Source organism: Perognathus longimembris, chromosome 16, assembly GCF_023159225.1.
Source record: "Perognathus longimembris pacificus isolate PPM17 chromosome 16, ASM2315922v1, whole genome shotgun sequence".
Classification (NCBI taxonomy): domain Eukaryota; kingdom Metazoa; phylum Chordata; class Mammalia; order Rodentia; family Heteromyidae; genus Perognathus; species Perognathus longimembris.
In genome coordinates, this window is record NC_063176.1 from 64,211 (window position 1) to 83,038 (window position 18,828).

Here is an 18,828-nt window from a genome sequence, read left to right on the forward strand (position 1 = left end):
TTGGTGAAGGATGAATTTAAATTAAAACAATCTTCTCCTAACTTCATCAACCAATATTTCTTTCAAAAATTTAAAACAGGTAAGCAGCCAAACAGCCATGGAATACAACAGCCATGAATTCATAGAAAACAAGCGTTATCATCACAAAAAGTTTCCATCAAAGATTAGTTGATTTGGAGCTTCATACTCCCTCATAAACTGCAAAAAAGAATGAAAAATTTGAACTCTCCCTCTACCTCCCTGCCTTCTTCCTTCCCTCACTCTGACCTCATCCCTGCTTGTCCAAATAATACTCCAGAAACAGAGTAAGTAGATCTTAAAAGATGAAATTCGTGCTGGAAAACACAAAGACAAAATACACACACACACACACACACACACACACACACACACACACACACACACACACACAAAATGAAGCCAGAAGACGGGTAGTAGCTCACGCAGTGCAGCACAATCGTAAGTAGAAAAGCTAAAAAATAGCACCCAAGTCCCAAATTCAATACCTATCAACAGCACCCACACACAGAATTAAGAGAAAAACAAACCTCACGGTTGCACACATGTTCACATGTCACACCTGTCATTTCCCAAGTAAACAGCAGAGGGTGACCTAGCACTAGGGACAGCGCCATAGAGCCCCACTAGGACTGTATGGACAATTTCCACAGGTTCCTACTGATATTTTCTTGGGTGCCTTCTCATTGAAGTAATGAGGGAGTCACTGAGCATAGGGCAGAGTCGAACTACTGGGGAAATACCAAAACATAGAATGAATGGGTCACAGCATAAGACAGGTTTTAATTCTACAATAGTTTCCCAAAGTTTGGACTGAGAGTGTGGAAAGGAACTAAATGTAAAAGTCATTCAAGAAGACTTGACTAGCACATGAGAGTGGCCAGGATTCAATAGCCAACCCTAAAATGTAGTTTAGAAGGTAGAAATGGTAGATGAACTCAGAACTACTTTGCACTTTCCTTACTAAAACCTAAAATACACTATGAACTCAGAACTACTGTACAGTTTCCATAGTAATGCCTAAAATACACTATGGAGATTCAACAATCAGTTACATTTCTTTCCTTGTTCACATCTTTGGATTCTGTGTCTCTGAGGTCATTCAGCGGTTTATAATAAATTTATTGAATATCCGTTCTTAGGAATTAACGGGTGCTTTGTCTTTGGAGAGTTTGGCAGCCTATCTTGGGTGCTTTGGAGATTTTGGCAGCTTGTCTTGGAAATCTTAGGACGTTTGTACTGATTTCCTTTGACACAGATCAACTTACTGGACTTATCTTTGATGGCTAGTGGATTTTCTGTCACCCACCATAGCACCTACTAATCTCCAGGCTTCAGCTTTGTCCAGCCCAAACAACAGTGGCCTTTCCTGACCTCTTCTGTTTAGCCTCTGAAGCTTTAGTACTCAGTGGGTACCAGTAGAGGCTACACGCTTATGGACGCCCTAGTGCAGCTGTGCTCCAGATGGACAGCATCTCCTTAGAGCCAGATAATGTGAGCCTGCACCTCCATGTCTCCTGCGATGGACACGGCAAGCCTCTCGGCACAGATTCAGTCGCCCTTCAACACCAGTGGCTTCACACATAACTTCATATACCCTAGCATCCCCCACAGGTGAGCAGGACTCTACAATCAAGTTGCCCAATGCTCTGTTGGTTGATTGCAGCCATCTGGTGTGCCTTGAAGATCATGAGTTCAAGGCCACACAGGGAAACCCTCCCCCGAAAAACCAGAAGAAAAAACTTGTTCAACATCATTACCCATGAGGGAAATAAGAATCAACACCACAAGACATCACTTCAGAAACAGAGAAAACATATAAAAAGATGGAGTTCCCAGAATACTCTTAGGATTAATTCACCTCCCATTGTTACTCATATCTGACACAAGTGAAATACTTTCTTCGCTCTACAAATTATGGAACCAATACCAAAACCAAGAGCTGGTTATGCAGTGATGGAGAGTTTATACTTCAGCCAGAAAACAAGGAATGGGCTTGGGGTTCTCCATGTGGAACAAAGACAGATGGAACTCACCACAGCAGCCTGAAATGCAGGAGTCACTGCAGCCTCCCTCTGACTCTGGAAGAGTTGGCCTGATGGGAGAAATGATCCAATCCTCATGTGGAAGGCAAAAAGCGAGCTTCCCACCTAACCCACTCTCACACATACCTGACCTCTGATGACAACACATCATACTGTCCTCGGAAAGCGCTGGAAGGGAAAACTTAGTGCCTTCCTCTTCATCCAGGACCGAGGACCGCCAAGAGTGCAATGGCTATAGGCAAGCCATGTGGTGGCCTCCCAGGATCCTGGCCAGGTGTTCCTGGCAGGCTGTAGAGGCTCTATTGGCCCCTGCCCAGGCCTGAAGCAGATGACAGCGTGCAAGTAAGGATTCGGGCAGCATTCTAAGACCACAACCCTAGCCCTAAGAGCCCCAACCCTAAACCCTAACCCTAAGACACACAATCTTAACCCTAACACCCCCAACCCTACCTAATTGCAACCCTAAACCATAAGAACCCAATAGCAAACCCTAAGACCCACAACCCTAACCCTAAGAGCCCCAACCCTAACCATAAGACACCTTAACTCTGTGACCCCAAACCAAAAACCCAACCTGAACTCCAATCCAAACCCAAAACCAAACCCCCTTATGGGTTGGAGTTGGGGTTATTGTTCGGGTTCAAGTTGGGGTTGGGGTTTAGGGATGGGGTTTAGCTTTAGGGCTTAGGGTTGGGTTTGAGGTTAGGGTCACATCAGGATGTGCCATGATGTGGTGATGTGATGTTTTTCTGCATCATAACAAAAAAACTTAATTGTAATTCACACCCTGAGTATCCTTAACAACACCCAACATTAAGCCTATCCTTAACATCGACAACCCTATACCAGGACCTAATCTCAATCATACCAACCTGAAAACAGTAGCCCTAAGACCTGAAAACCCTATCACTGACCTCAGACACCTAACAACCCAAATCCTTATAGCCAAACTCAACCCACTCCATGAATTACCAGACATTGCTCTGCATCCTTGGAGGTAGGTGGCCTTCTTTGGACAAGCATGCTTAAGGAGTATCCACATTTACACAGAGATATCCAGCCCTCCGTCTCCACCCCCCACTCATACCCTCACATGTGTATGTAGAGCAGGTGCATGAAAAGTGAAAGCACAGCTGACCATTTACTCAAGTCTCCATTGTCACCCAGTTAGGCACAGTGGGAGTACACCATCAAACATGGTAGGGCAAGGACTCTGATCAAGCAACCCCACAACAGCTGAAGGCCATCGGAGTGGCCTGACACACATTCTAAACCACACAGGTTTGAATCATGAATACTAACATGTGTCTCAAACATAAAATGTCTGGAGAAAACAGAAGAGAAAAACAGAGGAGAGAAGGAGAGGAGAGGCAGATAGGAGGGGAGGGGAGAAGACAAAAGACCAGGAGGGAAGGACAAGAAGACAGAATCAAGTTTACAAATGAAAAGGGGAATGAAATGCCATTGTAGTTTATTCTTCAGGTTAAGTATCTTGCTACTAAAACAGAACTAGAAAAGTATCTTTTCAAGAACTTCTCTATCATATAATCCATCCAGGTAGGGTGCCATATTCAGGTAACATTGGCCTGATGTGATGTGATCCTGTGTCATGAAGTGATGTGACGCAATGAGGATGTGATGTGGTTTGAGGATGTGCCATGATGTGGTGATGTGATGATGTGATCTGTTTTTCTGCAGCATAACTACAAACTTAATTGTAATTCACACAGAGTATCCTTAACAATACTGAACCTTAACCCTATCCTTAACATCGACAACCCTATACCTCAACCCTAATCTCAATCATACCAACCCTGAAAACTGTAGCCCTAAGAACTCTAACCCTTACCTCTAACCCCAGACACCGAAGAACAACCCCAATTCTTAAACTAAAACCCAACCCACTCCATTGCTTACCAGTGTTCTGCATCCTTGGAGGTAGGTAGCCTTGTTTTGTCAAACATGCTTAAGGAGTGCCCAAGTTTACACACAGAAATACATAGAACTCGATCCCCCACCCATACCTTCATATGTGTGTGCAGAGCAGGTGCATGAACACAGCAAAAGCACAGCTGTTTATTCAAGTCTCCATTATCACCCAAAGTTAGGCACTGGGGGAGCACACAATCAAGCATGGCAGAGCAAGGACTCTGATCAAACAACCCCACAACAGCTGAAGGCCATTGGAGGGGCCTGACACACACTCTAAACCACATGGGTTTGGAATCATGAATAGTAACATGTACTGCAAACATAAAATGTCTGGATAAAAGAGAGAAGAGAGAAAAAAGAGAAGGACAGGAGGAGGGGAGAAGGCAGAGGCGGCGGGGACACAGAGGAGATAAGAAGGCTAGCACTCTACCACTTGAGTCACAGCACCACCTGACCCTTTCTATATATGTGGTGATGAGGAATCAAACACAGGGCTTCATGTATAAGAGGCAAGCACTCTTGCCACTAGGCCATATTCCCAGCCCCTAAAAAAGTCCCTTTTCAGGAATTTTTAGATCATAAATTTGAGCCAGGTAGGCCCCGCCAGTTTGTGTGGCTATTATGCAGGAACCCATAAAGGTGTTTCTAGCTGGCCCGGCCTCCCAGCCTTGGGACTACGTGTGGCCAAGATGGCGCCTGGTGATGAACCTGGAGGAGGGCCTGTGGGCTGTGACATAAAACTAGGCCGCCTCTTAGGATTGGTCCCTCGCCCTCCACCCTTGATGGACAGCTCAGGCCTCCTCAGTCCCTAGATAGGTGCACGTATACCCCTCCCCTTCCTACCGAACTCTGACCTAATTGGCTCCTGTGCCAATAGAAGGATCTACCTCAATAAATGAGACTTTACAATGTCTGGAGAAAGAAAAAAGAGGAGAGGAGGGGAGGAGAGATGGAGAGAAGATAGGGAAATGGTATAGGGGTCTTTAGCCCTAGTGCTCTCCTGACATGCGGGAGAGATGGGGAAGCACACACTGACCAGGGAGGGCCAAGAAAGGAGAAGGGCCAACGGACCACCCACACCCAGCCCCCACCTCACCAGTGGACAATCAAGAGTCCGGGAGAGGGGCTGGGGATATAGCCTAGTGGCAAGAGTGCCTGCCTCGGATACACGAGGCCCTAGGTTCGATTCCCCAGCACCACATATACAGAAAACGGCCAGAAGCGGCGCTGTGGCTCAAGTGGCAGAGTGCTAGCCTTGAGCGGGAAGAAGCCAGGGACAGTGCTCAGGCCCTGAGTCCAAGGCCCAGGACTGGCCAAAAAAAAAAGAGTCCGGGAGAAATGTCTTGAGCACGTCTTGCTTTATTGAAATAAGCTCCACTCTTAAATAGGTCTGAGAATGGCAGGAAGGGGAGAGGTGTAATTGCACTCATCTAGGGACTGTGAAGGGAGGCCTGAGCTGTCCGTCAAGGGTGGAGGGCCAAGGGATCAATCCTAAGAGGTGGCCTAATTCTACGTCACAGCCCACAAGACCGCCTCCAGGTTGCGTGTAATAGCCACATGTGACCCAGGGGCGGGAAGACAGGCGGGGCCAACTAGGACTGCCTTTCCAGGTTGGGGAGTAACAGCCACACGGCCCGAGGGCTGGGAAACAGGCAGGGACAGCTAATTGCCTCTTTCTGATATGACATGCCCAAGCATGTCCCACATCTCCCCTTTTTTTGTTTTATCAGCAGGTAGCCACCCTACTCGAGAGTGTGCCTGTCTTAGGTTGTCCCCCTCTGAGGATCTTACCCGTCATTGACTACCACTCTAGCTCTTCAGGCAATCCTACCTGCAGGGCCTGCCAGCCCAGTAGAAAGACTGGGGGGGGGGGGGGGAGAGGAACTGACATTTAAGAGGAGGCCCTGTTATTTTTGCCTCACGCCTGTACACCCTGGTATGGGTCATGGCCAACCTCCTAGGGTTCCCAATTGGCTAAAGGCAGCATATTGCTGTCGGACCACCATTAATTGGACAGCTCTGGCTCACTGCTTAAGAAATAGGGGAAGCCTATTAACCACGCAAGGGTCAAGTGTAAACACAGAGGCAAATGTAAACACAAGGATCATGTGGGATCTCTCCCACAAGGGGGAGAAGGTATGGGAGCCACCCATTTAGCTCAGTCTAGGGAAAATTGTAGTTCAGTCCATTTCGGTGCTGCTCAGGATAAAGCAGGCAGAGTACCCCTTCTCTGGCAGTGAGGTAGAAGCAAGAAGAGTCCCCCTTCTCTGGCGGTGAGCAGGTCCAAGCCCTGGAGATTCTGGAGGTCCACGGCAGCCAAGATGCTAGCAGCTTAATGCATATCATTAATAGAAAGTTTATCATAAACATGAAGCAAGGTGCCAAGACCATCAACGCCTATTCCACCTCCCCCCAATGGGAACACCTAAGCTCAGAAAGGCAAAAGGGAAACAGTACAAAGTCCATTCCAGTTCTTTGGCAAAGCTGTAGGCAGTATCGCCACAGAGAAACATTGTGCCATAAAGGACGGCAAGGTAGTGTCCAACAAGGAAAGTGGTGCTGGGTAACTGGAAGGAAGGGAGGCTGGCTGCCTCCATTGTTGTCCACAGTTGCTGATACACACAGGCAGGTTTCCATATTTCCAGGAAGGAGCCGGAAGAAATCCACCATGGTCTTTTTCATTCCTAGAGAGAATAAACAAGGAAGCATACCTCAAGAGGGGATGCTCTTGGGTAATTATTCTGGTGAACAGTATTTTAGATCTCTAGCAGATATCCAAATTGGGCTTGATTCCCCAATCGGGAAAACTCATCCAAAGCCCCTTCCAACGCTAGTAAGCCGGTCAGGACCTCGCCATGATCCAGTAAGGGAGTCCTTCCATCGGACTTCTACCTTTAAATAAGGTGTCTGATTTGACCAATGCCTCTGAAAAGCTGTCAGAGGTTGGTCTTTGGAGAAATTTAAAATATTTAATGTAAGCACAGCTGTCCTTAACTGGTCATGGGGGTTGCCTCCCCCTTTGTTGTTTTATTAATTGGTCCTTTAGGGTCTTATTATGCCTCTCAATTATGGCTTGACCCCTTGGAGTGTATGGTATTTCAGTGGTGTGTTTAATATTCCATATTTGAAAAAAATCTTTGCAATGGTTTGCTTATAAAGCAAGGCCCATTGTCTGTCTTTACCTGTAGGGGCAGCCCCAGGATGGCAAAACATTGTGGGAAATGGCTTTCAGCATGCCAGGCCCTTTCACCTCAATGGGCAGTTGCCCAACAAGCATGTGAGTGGATGTCTATGGACATAAATATTTTAATTTTCCAAAGGGAGCATAGTGGGTCACATCAATTTGCCAGATAACATTAGGCTTAAGGCCTCTGGGGTTAACTCCAGGAGACTGCAGAGGCAGGACCTGCAAAAATGGCATACATAAATTGCATGTCCTTATGATCTTTTTTAAGTCCTTTATAGGAACCAGGGGGAATCTTTGATGTAACCCTCTCCAATTTAAATGCATAAGCTCATGAAGTCCCTGAGCCATTTGAAATTTTTGAGGCTGTGCAGTGGCTATGGCTATAATAGTCCCATTAGTAGCCAATTGATCAGCCATTTGGTTTCCTTGTGCCAAATTTCCAGGCAGCTCCTGGTGTCCCCTGAGATGCTGTAAAAAGATGGGCTCAGCCCGTTCATTCCTTTAGCAAAGACCGGACGTGGATCATTAAGGGAGCAATTGGATTTTTATCTAGTTTAATGTATGAGGAGACTAGGGTTGTTAACAAATTAACTACATACAAACTATCAGAAAACAGGTTCATCTGCTGCTGGACATGGGTTAGTGCCAGGGCAACTGCATACAGCTCCTTAAACTGTGCAGACCCTGTAACTGGCTCAAAGTAGCGGGTGCCCTCTTCTCTATTGGCAGGGGAGGAGGTGGAATGTATCACTGCAGCAGATCCCACTTTTCCTCCATCAGTAAAAAACATTTACAGCTTTAATAAGAGGTTTGGTAGAGAGAAGTATGGGGGGAGTCCACTGTAACCTTGAAAATGAGGTTACCCATCTCGAAGTGCCATAATGGCAGTCCAACTTCCCCATGAAACCCTCTAAGGCACTAGACACCCGGTTATGGTTTCTTTTAACCCATTCAAATCTGACAGCAGGTAGGGAATAACTAGCACATCAGGATCCTGCCCATGTCTCAGGGAAATATCCCTGCCCTTAATTACCAGGTCAGCTAACTGGTCTAGCTGGGAGTAAACCCTGGGAGCCCCTCCTACTGATGCATGTACCCATTGGAGAGGCTCGCCCGCCTGAGTAATGGCAGCTGAGGAAAGCTGAGCTGGGAAGGATACAAAGACAAAGGGGGCATTCGGGCCTATTACGAGCAAATTGTGCCATATTGAGGGCTGTCTGAATTTTTTGAAATATTACTTGATGTGATGGAGTTATTGAAATAACATCAGTGGGGGCTTTATCCTTTAAAGAGTCAAGAAGTGGAAGCAGATCTTCTGTAGGCAGGTGAAGCCAAGGCCTTAACCAGTTAATCTCATCGAACAGTTTTTATAACTCCACCAATGTATAGGATGACTGGAAGGATAATTGAGGCTTATGGGGGCAAACAGTCTAGCCTAAGCTCAGCCCCCAAAATCTTAAAGGGAGGTAAGGTCTGAACCTAGTCATTGGATGTGTGCAATCCTCCCCTTTCTTGGAGTGTCTGAAGCTTCCTATAGGTGGCGCCCAACACTTGGGCGTCCACCGCCCCAATAATGTCATCCATATAGACATATAAAATAATATCTGATTGGCTCTGAAGAGGTTGTAGGACCTGTGTCACATAATGTTGACAGAAGGCTGGACTGTTAGCCATGCCCTGAGGTAATACTACCCACTCATATCATTGGTCTGGCCCCTGGTAGTTAACCAAGGGGACGGAGAATGCAAACTTACCACAGTCCTGTGGGTCAAGAGGAATGGAAAAGAAGCAGTCCTTGATGTCTATTACAATAAGAATCAAGTCCCAAGGAATGGAGGGGATCCACGGCAGCCCTCGTAAAGGGGTGACTATGGGAATCATCCACTCATTAATTTTTTTTAGGTCCTGTAACATTCTCCATTTACCCGAAGCCTTTTGTATAATGAATACAGGACTGTTCCAAGGACCTAACGAGGACCTAATATGTCCTAGGGCTAGTTGTTCTGACATTATTTCCTTTAATCTTTCTAGTTTGTTTAGGGAGAGTGGACACTGTTCCACCCATAGGGTGGGGTGGGGGGGCACCCCGGGAGCCACTGAATGGCAGGGAGGGTAGGAAGTGGCCCCTAGGGTGAGGCCCCGAAGGAGGAACGGGAGCCCCCTGCCCTGAGGCCTCAGAAGGAGGCACTCCCTGATGGTTACTAGGGTTACCTGACAGGCCATGACCTGTAGTGATTAAGGCCTCAGTTTACCTCCAAATATCCTGTCCTAGCAGATTAGTTGTTAGGCAAGATGCCACCAGGGGGCGTACTTCCCCTGGCTACCATCTACATCCCTCCAGGCAAGCCAGTCCCTGGTTTCTTCAGACCTAGCATCACCCGCCACCCCCAACACGGAGGCCCAGGGATCAGCTTCCATTGTGGGGGAACCTCCTCGTTTCTTAGTATAGTGTGGTCTGCTCCGGTGTCAATTAAACATCAGAACCTTTCTCTGCTATAACGATGTCCATTTTTGGCCTAACTCCCGGGACTATTGGGGCTGTCCAGTGGGCCCTAGGCTGGTCACTAGACTGGTCACCTCCTTTGGGTGACAGGGCTGGAGGGCGCCCCACTACCAGTTTAAAGGCTTTCCCTCAACATCAAATCTGGACTTACAATCCCTTCCCCAGTGAAATCCCTTACTGCATCGGGGGCAGGGTGTCCTAGGTAGCCCCTTAGCCTGGCCTGAGGGTTGTCCTTGTGAGTCAACAGGCCTTACGTGGCCTGTAGGACACTCCCTCTTAAAGTGGCTCTGGTGGCCACACCCATAAGAGACCCCTTCGTTTGCCCCACTGGTAGAGGCAAGGGCGGACGCCTCAGTAAGCAAAGCTGTCCGGCGGACCTCAGCATGGGCATCCATGCTGGCAATTATCCAACTTTCCATAGACCTATCCTTCATTCCTGCACAGGCTAGTTTGTAGTCTGTGGTCATTCCCTCCCACACTAGGATCTTAACAAGCTGCTCCCGCAGGGGCCCAGGAGGGATCTTCACCTGGAGGCTCCTTTCCACCCTGACCATAAAGGTGCTAAGGTGCTCCGTAGCCCTTTGAGTAATTCCTAATACCGGGGGCTCCGAGCAGTCCTCCCCTAACCTTTCCCATGCCGCCAATCCCAGGACCCGCACCTGCTCTTGATAGGGGGCAGGAAGAGCAGCCTGTTGGAGGCTTGTAGAGTACTGATTACTGGACCCTGACAACATTTCAAAAGTTATGGGAACTGGGGGATCGGCAGCTTGATTTCTGTCAGCCTGAGCATAGCACCCGTCGCTAAAAAAAGCACACCACTGTAGGAGCAGTGGCGTAGGAAGTACGGTCTCAACTAAACTCCTCCAATATTCGGTGGTGCGAAGTCGATAAGACAGGCGACGGAGAAGGATCTCAGCCGAGGGAGAATGAGGTCCATCCTTGAAAACTACCTTTCTAAGTTCTGAAAGATCCTCGGCTTCCCAGGGGTGCCACTGGACCCGCCTAATGCATCCCAGGATAACATCTACTGGGGAGCACGTGCATGGTGAGTGTGAGCTGCGGCTATGAACGGGCTGTTCGGAGGGCTTTCTCAGGTCCACACAAGATGGAGGGGAGCATCTACTGGGGGAGGGTTGATGAGACCGTGGAGGCCGCCCCCCACCTTGCTGGTCCGCCACGTGTCTTGGGGCCGAGGCGCTTGGCTCAATACCTGGGGGATCAGGCCAAGGCTCGTCTGTGGGCTCATGGGAGTGAGGCCTTGAGCCCCTCTCCTCCTGGGCGGCGGGAGGGCTGTCTCCCTCCCATCCAAGACGTTTCCCTGCAGACCCTTCCCAGGCCCAGATGCTGTCCGTTACTGGGCCTGGGGAAAAGCAGGCCTTAAGGGCCCGGAGGATTGGGAAGACTACGAGAGGGAGCTCCTCTCCCAAGTCGAATTCCATCCTCTTCACCTCCTGCTCTACGCGGTCCCAAGTAACCCAGCTAAAGAGATTAGTGTACACCAGCCAAGGCGCGGCGCGCGTCAAGGTCTCCCAGACCCTTTTGGCCTGGGAGTCTGAAATGTCTAAACCTATGCCTTGAAGCATGAACCTCAGTAACCTAAGCGCCGGATCATCATGCTGCGTTTGAGATTGCCCCATCTTTTCCGGGGATACCCTTACCTCTCGTAACTCACTTGACTTGGCTTGCCGATAGCTCTAACCCTATGCTTCCTTGGACTCCACGTTGGCCCCCAGTGCTCTTCCGACCTGCGGGAAAGATGGGGAAGGACGCCCTGACCAGGGCGGGCCAAGAAAGGAGAAGGGTCAACGGACCGCCGGCACCCAGCGCCCCCCTCACCGGAGGACAATCAGAGTGCAGGAGAATGTCTGGGCAGGTCTTGCTTTATTGAAGTAAGCTCCACTCTTAAATAGGTCAGAGAGCGGCAGGAAGGGGAGGGGTGTACATGCACCCATCTAGGACTGTGAAGGGAGGCCTGAGCTGTCCGTCAAGGGTGGAGGGCCGAGGAGCAATCCTAAGAGGCAGCCTAATTCTACATCACAGCCCACAAGAACGCCTCCAGGTTCTGTGTAATAGCCACACGTGACCCCGGGGGCGGAAGGCAGGCGGGCCAACTAGGACTGCCTTTCTGGGTTAGGGAGTAACAGCCACGGGGCCCCAGGGCTGGGAAAGTGGCAGGGCCAGCTAATTGCGTGTTTCTGATGTAACATGCCCAGGCATGTCCCACAAAATGGGAGAGGAGAGAGCCACTTAAATGAACCACTAGGTGGAACAAGTGCAGCTTTCTTCAGTGTACTAATTGGTAACACCTGCTGGTGTAGAAGAATCCACATCAACTGTATATTGCATGTTAACAATCCAACACTTACTCAAATAAAGCCAATCCTGGAAATAATAAACCACCAAAAATGTCCCTAAGAATCACCATCAACACAAGGGATTTGCACATAGGAATCACAAAAAGAATGAACAGTCACGTGTGACACTGTTGAAAAATCAATGATAGAGCTGGGGATATGGCCTAGTGGCAAGAGAGCTGGCCTCGTATACATGAGGCCCTGGGTTCGATTACCCAGCACCACATATACAGAAAACGGCCAGAAGTGACGCTGTGGCTCAAGTGGCAGAGTGATATCCTTGAGCAAAAAGGAAGCCAGGGACAGTGCTGAGGCCCTGAGTCCAAGGCCCAGACTGGCCAAAAAAAAAAAAAGAAAAATCAATGATATACAATTTATGGAGATTCAAGATTTACTTGCATCTCCTTCCATGTTCACATGTTTGGACCATGTGTCTCTCAGGTCATTCAGTAGTCTGTTCTTTTGTTGTTGTCAGCCATGGGCTGTGCTTAAGCCAGTGCCACTTCTGGTTTTCTGGCATTTAATTGGAGATCGGGGTGTCAAGCACGTTCCTGCCTGGGCGGGCTTTGAGACATGATCCTCAGATCTCAGCCTCCTGAGTAGCGAGGATTACTGGTGTGAGCCACTGGTGCCTGGCTCTGTTCTTGATTTATTGACACTCTGTACTTAGGAAGCACTGTCCCTGGCTTCTTTTTGCTCAAGGCTAGCACTCTGCCACTTGAGCCATAGTGCCACTTCTGGCCGTTTTCTATATATGTGGTGCTGGGGAATCGAACCCTGGGCTTCATGTACATGAGGCAAGCACTCTTGCCACTAGGCCATATTCCCAGCCCCTGATTTCCTTTAAACGATTTCAATTTATCAGACTTTCTTTTAAAGGCTTGTGGATTTTCTGTCACCCCTGATAACAGCTACTAATCTCCAGGGTTCAGTCTTATCCAGCCCAAACATCATGGTGGCCTTTCCAGCCTGAGTCTACATTGCTCAGTGCATGCCTGGGACATCCCACTCTACCACCAGACAACCTCATGTCGATCAAGTGAGGCCCCTGCTTCTGTTGCTTCAAAGGCAACAGTGTCTGATCCTCAGATGTGCCTAAAGTGACATCTCAAAACATCGGACTCGGGCTGAGAATGTGGCTTAGTGGTAGAGTGCTTGCTTAGCATGCATGAAGCCCTGAGTTTGACACCTCAGTACCACATAAACAGAAAAGGCCGGAAATGGTGCTATGGTTAAAGTGGTAGAATGCTAGCATTAACCAAAAAGAAGCTCAGGGACAGCTCCCAGGCCAAGTTCAAGAACCAGGAGTAAACAGCCAGTCCACATGGCACCCTTTATGGCTGAAATGTTGTGTTTTGCCAAGTCTCATTATGCATCCTGCCTCATAGCAGAAAATGAGGCCCCAAGTATCTGTGTGGCTACTTGGGTGGAGTGCCTGTCCGAAACAGAGCACTAATGAGCATAACGGATAGCTCCCAGGGTTTGAGAGGCCATTTGCCTGGTGACACCATTGCACTACTTCAGCACTGTTTTCAAGTCCCTCCATCGCCCAGTACTACCTTGGAGCATGGCCAGCCAGGGTCTGGGTGCTTCAGTCCCAGCCACACTGGTTGCTCAGTTCCTAAACTAAACCCAGTGGCCAGCTTTTCATACCAGGTCTTTGTCACCTTCTCCCTGATGCCTCCTCATACAATAGTGATCCAATGATTAGAGGGCCTTAGAACCTTGACCTACAGTGATGCCAACTTCAGAATGTTTTTGAATGGGTGTCAACTCAGGGGAGGGGGTGTCATCCAAGCCACTTTTCTACATTGGGCCATACTTCTAGATACTACACTCAATATTCCAAGTGTATGTACTCCATGTTTTCTTCTGATACTAGATACATTTTGTCCTCAAAGTACTTACAATCAGAAGAAATCAACAGGCAACCAAGGATGGGTATGCTGGAACTACTCCACAGGGAAGCAAGATCCTATATAGGTGACAGGGGAAGAACAAAACAGAAAGTCACACAGAAGCTCCTTACTAGAAAACTTGAATCAAACCAGTCTAAAGGAACTGACTGGGTTATATTAAAGGGGTGAGGGTCAGTGTTAAGTAGCTTGCCTAGGTTGTGGGAGGCTCTGAAACACAATAAATCTTAAATTCACCAAAAAGAAATTTAAATGCCTTGGTATGACAAACAAAATGTGTGTAAGACCTATGTAATAAAAATAAAATATTTTCCACACGGCCCCTCAACCCCTAACCCACAATCACAAATCACAGAGCAGGACATGACCAAAAGCAGAACTGAATGCATAGCAAAAACTCAGAGGCTTGGGCAGGGGACTAGGGTCACTGAAGTTGTTCTGATCAGCACCAACTTACGAAGCAGTAAAAGATAAGCTGCCCTTACTCACACATGCCTTCACCTCCTTCTCCAGGTGCCAGGATGGATATGAAAGTATAAGTGAAAACTTGCCGCAGACTTGAACAGAGGCCAGGGGCCTGGGTGAGGCATGCGTTCACCAGAGCAGGTTCTAATGGGGGCCATCCACAATGTTATACCTTGGGCTATAGAGCCAGAATCTCTATTCATGATTCCAAGCTTCCAGGCTCTACACAGTTTATTCAGACACTCTGTGCATTTTCTCTTCAAAATGCCAACAAAGGCTGGAAATCATGAAATCCAAAGGCGGCATAAAAAGAACCAGGGCTGGGCTGGGAATATGGCCTAGTGGCAAGAGTGCTTGCCTCCTATACAAGAAGCCCTGGGTTCGATTCCCGAGCACCACATATACAGAAAATGGCCAGAAGTGGCCCTGTGGCTCAAGTGGCAGAGTGCTAGCCTTGAGCAAAAAGCAGCCAGGGACAGTGCTCCGGTCCACAGCCCAAGGTCCAGGAGTGGCCAAAAAAAAGAACCAGGGCTAAGACCTGAGGTATTTGCCCAGCTTATGGAAGGCCCTGGAACACAATACCACCTGAACTCACAAAAAAGAAACTGAAATACTTTTGAGTGCCTAATACAATGTGGCTCACTCCTGTCATCCTAGCTACTCAGGAGGCTGAGACAAGAGGATCCAGGTTCAAAGCCAGCTCAGGCAAGAAAGTTCATAAGACTGTTATCTCCAATGACCCACTAAAAACCAGAACTGGCGCTGTGGATCAGGTGGTAGAGCACTAGTCTTCAGCTGAAGACCTCAAGGACAGAACCCAGGCACAGAGTTCACACCCCACATCTGGCAATTTTTTTTTAAATAAATAAAATTTTAAAATGTGTGTAAAACCTATATGATAAAAATGAAAATCTTTTTTTATTGCCAATCCTGGAGCTTGAAGTCAGGGTCTAGGCACTGTCCCTGAGCTTGTTTTGCTCAAGGGTAGTAGTACTCTAGCACTTGAGCCACAGCACCACTTCCTGCTTTTTCTGTGTATGTGGTGCTGAAGAATTGAACACAGGGCCCTATGAATGTTAGGAGAGCACCCTGCCACTTAGCCACATTCCCACTCCCACAAATCTTTTTGTGCTGGTCCTGGGGCTTGAACTCAGGCATGAGCACTTCACCAATTGAGACACAGCTTTGCTTCTACTAGAGGTTTTGTTGTTGTTGTTGATTGGTGATAAAGAGCCTCATGGACTTTCCTACCAGGGCTAAATTCAAACTGCAATCAACAGATCTTGGCCTCCAGAGTAGATAGGATTACAGGCATCTGGGAAAAACATTTTCCACACATCCCCTCCACCCTAACCTCTGTGCCCTATCCAAGACCTGGATTAGGGTCTATGTTCTCCTAACCAAGGTTTGTTGGAGTCCACTGAGCTCATCCAACATTAGACTGGACACCAAGATCCAACACCTACCATTCCTATCCTCAGCACTTAGGCCTCTCCTCTCTTGAGTGGGATCAGAGCCATGGCTGATGGAAGGTAAAACAGGAAAAGGCCATTTAGACCACACTTTCTGCTCCTGCCTTCTGCTACCTCCATGCAGCTCCTAATGAGACAGATCTCAGGCCAGGCCTGGAGGCTGTGATGGTCCAGAGACCACCAGGGGACACAACTCAGTATAAAGGTGCTTGCCTGGCTGGCAAAGCATGATCCAAAACTAGACAAAATACCTTGGTATGCCAAGTAAAATGTGGAATAAATAAGAGAGGCAGGCTGACCTTCTCCACACACTTTCACAAATAACCCCACACCCATGCCCTGTGCCTGCCTAGACTGAAAGCACCATCTATTGTCTTTGCAGTGACTGAGAGCTGGATCCAGAAGCCTGATTTGGGCCAGTTATAATGTAAATTATCAGAGAAACCACATTTTGAAGGATCAAATCTTGGAGTCTTTATTAGAATGCTAGCAGTATATAGGTAGCCAATTGTTACAAAGGCCTGCTGCACCCAAATATATTTATCACTGTTAGGAAACAGGCCAGAGAGGAAAGAAAAAACAAAAACTATACTAATAAACCAATTCTGCTCCAAGAGCTGATTTGGGACACCATGTTGACCAGAGATAAGCCAGGAGACAGGATACCAGATGCAAACAGAGAGATGTGTGGTAAGGTACAATGGCACCAGTGCTTGTCTGGGCCTAAATAAGGTAAAGTCAGGGGACAGGGTAATAGGAAGCTCCTATTCCCAAGCCCTGGACTGACAGCCCCGCCCCTGCACCTCTAGCTTCCTGAGGCCCCACCTGAGAACCTGCTGCCTGCCTGCCTAGCAGAAGGCCTTTGCTCCAACCCAGGGCCCGGTGCAGGACAGTCCACAAGCCTTCAGGGTCTCCCCTGCCCCTAAACTATCGAACCCACTGGCACAAGCAGGCTTAAGGGGACACCTGCTAGGGACGGCGGCTAGGGTCATCAAATGGCCACTTCCATTCATCACACATTACTGTCACAATCAGACTTGGCAGATGAGGGGGTGACGGGAGGGAGAACAGAGAGGAGGACAAATCAGAACAGAGAGCAAATTAAAACAAGAATAAGCAGGCTGGGTTTTTATTGATGTTTACTCATTATTCTGCTTCCAGGTAGAAGGGGGAAATACCTTTTTTATCACATGGGTCTCTGTTAGACCTTTACAGCAATGTAGTTGGTGAAGGATGAATTTAAATTAAAACATTCAATCTTCTCCTGACTTCATCAACCAGTATTTCTTTCAAAAATTTAAAACAGGGAGACAGGCAAACAGCCATAGAAAACAATGGCCAGGAATTCATAAGCAACAAGCACTATCTTCACAAAAAGCTTCCATCCAAGATTAGTTGATTTGGAGCTTCATGCTCCCTCATAAACTACAAAAACAAATGAGAAACCTGTACTCTCCCTCCCTGCCTTCTTCCTTCCCTCACTCTGACCTCATCCCTGCTTGCCCAAATAACTCTAGAAACAGAGTAAGGAGATCTTTAAATATGAAATTCATGCTGGAAAACACAGAGACAAAATAACAAATACACACACACACACACACGCACACACACACACACACACACACACACTTAGACAAAATGAAGCCAGAAGTGAGGCTGTGGCTCAAGCAGTGCAGCACAATATTAAGTAGAAAAACTAAAGAACAGAACCCAAGTCCTAAATTCAATACCTATTAACAGCACACACACACACACACACACACACACACACACACACACACAGAATTCAGGGGAAAAAACCCACTGTTTCACACGTTTACATGTCACACCTGTCATTTCCCAAGTAAACTGCAGAGGGTGTTCTAGCCCTTGGGACAGTGCCATAGAGTCCCACTGACTCTGTATGGACAATAACCAAAGGTTCCTACTGATATCTTCTCTTGGGTGCCTTCTCATTAGCTCAAGCAGTGCAGCACAATCTAATGTAGAAAAGCTAAAGAATGGCACCCAAGTCATAATTCAATCCCTAGCACACACACATAGAATTAAGAGAAAAACAAACCCCACAGTTGCACACATGCTCACATGTCACACCTGTCATTTCCCAAGTAAGCAGCAGAGAGCGCCCTACCACTTGGGACAGCGCCATAGAGCCCACTCTGACTCTGTATAGACAATTTCCACAGGTTCCTACTCATATTCTCTTGGGTGCCTTCTCATTGAAGCACTGAGGGAGTCACTGAGTGTAGGGCAGAGTCCAACTACTGGGGAAATACCTAAAGGTAGAACGAATAGTTCACAGCATAAGATATGTTTTAATTCTACAATGGTTTCCCAAATTTTGCACTGAGAATGTGGAAAGGAACTAAATGTAAAAGTCATTCAAGAAGACTTGACTAGCACATGTGAGTGGCCAGGATTCAATAGCCAACCCTAAAATGTAGTTGAGAATGTAGAAATGGTAGATGAACCCAGAACTACTGTGTGCTTTCCTTGCTAATACCTAAAATACACTATGGAGATTCAAAATTCAGTTACATTTCTTTCCTTGTTCACATCTTTGGATTCTGTGTCTCTCAGGTCATTCAGTGGCTTATTATAAATTTATTGAATCTCTGTTCTTAGCAATTAATGGGTGCTTTGTGTCTGGAGAGTTTAGCAGCCTATCTTGGGTGCTTGTCTTGGAAATCTTAGGACGTTTGTACTGATTTCCTTTGAAGCAGTTCAACTTACCGGACTTATCTTTGAGGGCTAGTGGATTTTCTGTCACCCACCATAGCACCTACTCATCTCCAGGCTTCAGCTTTGTCCAGCCCAAACATCACAGGGGCCTTTCCTGACCTCTTCTGTTTAGCCTCTGAAGCTTTAGTACTCAGTGGGTACCAGTAGACGCTACACGCTTATGGACGCCCTAGTGCAGCTGTGCTCCAGATGGA

At 47.6% G+C, this 18,828-nt stretch overlaps 1 long non-coding RNA gene across 1 annotated transcript in view; it reads right to left on the minus strand.

The window, feature by feature from the left end:
• Nucleotides 1-330: 330 nt before the first annotated feature.
• The window catches only part of LOC125364630, a 29,893-nt gene continuing 11,395 nt past the window's right edge, over nt 331-18,828 (minus strand). Inside the window, exons 2-3 of the long non-coding RNA XR_007213544.1 lie at nt 16,257-16,259; nt 331-548 (exon numbers count right to left, since the gene is read on the minus strand). This is a non-coding gene — a long non-coding RNA (uncharacterized LOC125364630). The remainder of the gene's footprint in view (nt 549-16,256; nt 16,260-18,828) is intronic.